Below are 5,491 nucleotides of genomic sequence, written 5' to 3' on the forward strand. Positions count from 1 at the left end.
ACAATTTTGTACTAATTTTTCAGTTGGGGATTCTTTTTTGTACCTAAGTATATTTTAAACATTGCTCTTATTGCACAAACTTGTTGGTGAGATAAAAAAAAAATGAATAAATCTTCCATAATCACTCTTTTAATTAGTTAACTGTTTTATTTTTGCCTACTATGATCCAATTTTTATCTATATGGATGAATTTAGATTTTTAAGTCAATTGCTGAAGTCTGCTGAACTAATTGTCAAATATTGAGGACATATCAGAGTTTCTCAGAGCTAGGGATTTGGGGTACTTTTTTCTTCTTCATATTGTTTATTTCTTCTTTTGTTTTGTGTTTTAAATATTTAAACCTTTAAACATTGTAAGTGATAAAAATATTCAAAGATTTAACTTTAAAATAATTTTATAAAAAATCCAGTGTTCCTACATAACGTGAAAGGGTCATACCAGGCTTTTAAGGGCAGGGATAAAAAGCCAAAAGGTGATATCAAGATAGTTTCTTACCCACCATATTCAACGAGGCATAAAAATTACTTAAATGTAAAAGAAAGCTGTTCTGATAAGAGAAAAAAAAGAATGACTTTTCCAGAAAGATGTCTTTAAGCCATGTGCCTACCGTGAGTAGAGATGTAATATCAATCCCAATGATCATACTTTTTGTTTGTTCTTTACTCAACTCTTTAAGCTTTCAAATCCCATTTTCTTGTTATCAGTTTAACCACAATCATGGATATTTTCCTACTATCTGGATATTTTCATAGCGATGACACTTAGATGTATCTAATTAAAATCCAGCAGGTAACTATTAATAAAGTAGAAAATACCAAGTTCACTACATAGTATTGCAAGTCAAAAACAACTGGTCAAACAAATAAATTATGCCCAAGAGATAGCAACTTGGCAATGAAATTTATTTTTTAAGGCAAAAACATGGATGAATCTCAAAAACATTAAGCCGGACAAAAGAAGGCAGACATGTACATTACTTTTATGATTGGTACCATTTATGTGAAATTCTAGAAAAGGCAAAAATGATCTGTAGTGGCAGAAATCAGATTACTGGTTACTAGGACCAAGGAGAAGAGGGACTAAGTGCAAAAGGGCACAAGGACTTTTTTGGGGTGATGGAAATGTTTCATATGTGATTGTGATGGTGGTCACATGGTTGCATACATTTATTTGTTAAACTCATCAAATTTTACACCTAAAATGGATGTATTTTGTTGTATGTAAATTATACCTTAGCAAAGTTGATTTGACAAAGATATTTAAGTCCATCTTCCCAGAACTTTTCCTCCATGTACTTTTCTCATCAAAACAATTCCAAGACTCATTCAATATAATGATTATTGCATTATCTATTAAGAATGTGTTTGTATTTACTGTGTGTGTTAACACTCTCAGTAATGATGATAATATTACTAGCCATATTTTATTAAACTGCTGTTCATGTTATTTAGTAAACATCTTTTCAAGAATCTGTCTGATATGAGCATCCACACCTAAACATCTGCTCCTGAAAGCCTTCTAATAAAACTTTCTTATTGGTTTATTCATATCTGCTATGAAATAATAACAAGAAGTAAAACAAACTTGGCATTTCTGAAGTCTTGGAAATCACAATCCATGCTAGCTGGTTCTGTTGCTGCCATTAACAAGTCAGTCACTTTTTACACTCAGATTAAGTCATTAGTATTCTTTGTTGGTTGTAATTCTGCTGATGCCAGGTCTCTTATTATAGCAATCCCGTAACTCAGTTGACTAGGATTGATTTGTAGACTCTGGGTCTTTACTGATAACCTTTACTGACCTTGTAAGATTCACAGAGCCTCATTATGGCAAAAGTTCAAAGTGCTTCATGAAACAAAATGTTTGGCGCAAGCATGTGACTCTGTGAACTCTGCACTGAAGAGAGGTTGCTCTGCAGTGAGAGACCATGCTACCTAAACCAACAGTTTTCTATGAAAAGCCCAGTGTAAAATACGCACAAGTAAGTGTTTTGTTTATTCTCCAGCAAGACACATCTAGCTCCCTAATCCTTTGTAGTCCAAGGACATTAACGCATGCCTTGAATTCTGATAATACCTGTGTCAACATGAAGACCACTAAGTCTCATACGTCTCTGTGTTGATATAGATTAAAATCCTTTCTAGCTCTCAAAGCAAAATTGAATTCCTGCATAAGAGAATTGTTCCACATGGTAAGATACAATCTCTTAAATCTTTTACCATTGGTTTTTATCATTAAATTTGGAGAATTATGTTTTGGGAATGTGTTAGTGAAGAAAATAATGTTATAAAACCCAGAGAAGCAGTTTTTTATTGGAATTCATAAAATACAAATCCTTATTTCCTGGAAGAGCAAAGCAAATGATGGCATTCCCTGTAGTAACTTCATCAGTTCATAAATTTCCTTGAGTGTCCACCCACAGTATATAAAAGCCTGTTTTACACACTCTAGAGCATTAGGAGAAGAAGCGCTGATGGAAGTGTTTTGCCCCCATGGAATGTAAATTTTAATTAGTATTAAATGAAAAACATTTAAGAACAGTGTGTTTGTGTGTGTGTGTGTGTGTGTGTGTGTGTGTGTGTGTGTTTACACATACACACATATCTACATTTATCTATCATCATCATCTAACATCTGCAACTAAATACAGAGATTAATTTAGGGGTGGTGGTTGTGTTTTGTTTTGTTTTGTTTTGTTTTGTTTTGTTTCCACAAAACAAAAAGGGAGAAAATTTTTATTGGCACAATCATTCCTTTTCTTGTTAAATTAACAGGGTGAAGCAATGATTTTTAAACAGTGATTTTTAAACAGTAAAAGCTAGTTTCTCCCAAACTAGTTTCACTGTGGTATCAGCGGTTAGTAGGCCAGTCTAATCATGGACCACCCAGTTTTGTTGTAAGGAGAGAGTCTATAAAACTAGTATGTCTCTTCCAAATATTAGACTCTTTCATTCACATGATCAGTCGAGGTGCACAAACAAATAAAACTTTTATTAAAAAAGAATCATGCCAAGGACAAGAACAGAGGAGGTAAGTGGGTTAGAAAGTACAATTAACATTAAAAAAAAAAAAAAATCTCTGCCTATAATGCCATATTTCTTTTCTTCTTCTTCTTCAAGTAAAGTCCCTGGTTGGCCCATGTATTAGAGTCTGCATAGATGTATGTGACTCCTACAACAAGAGCATAGAAAGAACTGAAAGACTCTCTTGGATCTTCAATATTCCCCACCGATCTTTTCATTTTAGGGAGAACCATAGCCTGGAGTTGACACTGGATATCTTTTAGTATACTCCTTTGTTTCTATCAAGGCCCCTTATCAGTCAGGGTCTGAGGACCAAGCTGTTTTTCCAAGGAGGACCCTCTCGCACATGGTGCAAAAGCCACCCTGTTCTGCTTTCTGTCTTTGCAGGGCCATCTCACAGGAGACTTGTAGCCCTCTCCTGCAGCTTAGCCTCCATCAGGAACATCCCAGATCATCTGTACATGGTTCCATAATCTTGAACCTTGAAAAAATTGGGCTGAGGTCACAATCTTTTCCTTCCAGAAGGCTTCTTACTTCTCAATGAAAATAACCATGTCTTTTCAAAAAACTTCAAGCTCTATGTAATAATAGCAATGGAGGTACGTGTTACATAAAGATTCCTGCTCATTAACTAGGTTCTTATTAAACTAGAGACATGTTAAACCTGCCCATCTACAACCCCTCCACCTCCTTCAAACAAGGGAAGTTCAGTATCAAAATTTAAAGCTGACTGCTGAATATTTACCTGAAAGAAATTATGCAAAATATCCATATAGAGCCACAATTAACATTAAAATACTCTTTAAAATTTGTTTATTCTTTCAAATATTTAAGTAAAATTGACAACTTAAAAAAGTCCCATGGATTTGCCTAAATTCTGGTTCATTGTCAGTGTGGGTATAAATATTTAAGCTGAGAAGAATGGAAGTAATAATTGACTTGCAAAAAAGTACAAAACAAGTGCTTTAGAAACTCATGGGGGAAAAAAACTACTTCTGTTTGAAAAATAGTCAACAAAAACTTGATTAAGGAGAGTTTATTTTCAATCGTGGCATCACTGGCATAGACTTGAGCCAACCATGGGCACATAGATCTACGCAATGCTTCTTCCTTCACAATCCTTCTGCATATGTTTCAAGATAGCAGTTTGTGTGGAATTTTCAAAGAAGGTTAAAGGATGGGTATGATGAAGGGTGTGGTGTTGAAAAAGTACAAATTGTATTTGTAGAATACATAGACTTTTGGCTGAATTATGTCAGGTTTCTAATGTCAGGTTAAAGGAGGGGTTACACTTAGATGTCAAGGGCACGGAAGATAGGAACTCTCCTAGCATATGAACTATCGTAAGAAAGACCTTTTCTCCCACTGCAAAAGTCAGAGTGCAGGCCTTCTCTCTGCCTGCTTTCATAAGAAGGAATACAACATCTACTTACCTCTCTTGTGACATTATCAGCCATCGATAGATATAAAATAACGGACCCATTATTTTTAAAGAGATCGCAACATGAAAATATTCTAATTCAATAATTTCGTTGTCATGTATTAATTTACATAATGCCAACTTTTTACATTTTTTTGCTTCTTCATCCATTTGATTACCCTATGAATTCACTAAGTTCCCTAGAAACTGAAGTTTGAGGCAAAGTTTGCATGCTAAAGTTTCATTGGGAGATGTGATTCAAAGACAGCATGAGTTAAGGAAATAGGGAAGTGAGACAGGGAAGGAGGAAAAGCAAATGAAAATGACATGTTACTGAGAGGGCAGATCCTCACAAAAATACACAACTGGTTGTTTGGCCACATAGGACATTGTCCAGAGGGCTGGTATGAAACGCCACATCTTGGAACAGATCATAAGGGAGGAAGGGAGGCAAATCTATCTGCTCTTTCTTTCTGAGTTCCTGACTTTGCTGGTGATTTCTGAGTGGCTGAAAGGATCACTAGGACAAGGATCACTAGTTAGTAGTGAGAGCTACCTTTGAGTAGATCTTTAACCTGGCAAGAGTACAGGCTTATGGCAAGGTCTTAAAATTTATCCATTTGGGAATAAGAATGTCCATGGGAAGTTTAAAATAAGGTCTGACAAATGAGACTCTGTGGACAGTGTCTCAGTATCTGTGTTAGGAGAAACCTAAACTTCAGTAATAAAGATGCTCCAAAAACTGTGACTTTAGTAATAGTAATAATAATAATAATAAAAATTTCTTTCTCCCTCTCCAAAGTAGTTTTAAAGTGAGTGTGACAGGTCAGTGGGAATGCTCCGTTCAAGTGAGGCCTCAAGTTCATTCCAAGTCATGGCTCTGCCATCTCCTGGTCAAACTTCAACGTGTGCTTCAAAGTACACATGAATTTCCTAGGGATCTTGTTAAAATGCAGATTCCATGTTAGTAGGTCTGGGTAGGACCTGAGATGCCGTCTTTCTCGTAGTTCCCAGATGATGGTGCTGTTCCCTGACTACATAGCAGTA

This window comes from Pteropus medius, unplaced genomic scaffold, assembly GCF_902729225.1.
Source record: "Pteropus medius unplaced genomic scaffold, Ma_sr-lr_union100, whole genome shotgun sequence".
Lineage (NCBI taxonomy): Eukaryota > Metazoa > Chordata > Mammalia > Chiroptera > Pteropodidae > Pteropus > Pteropus medius.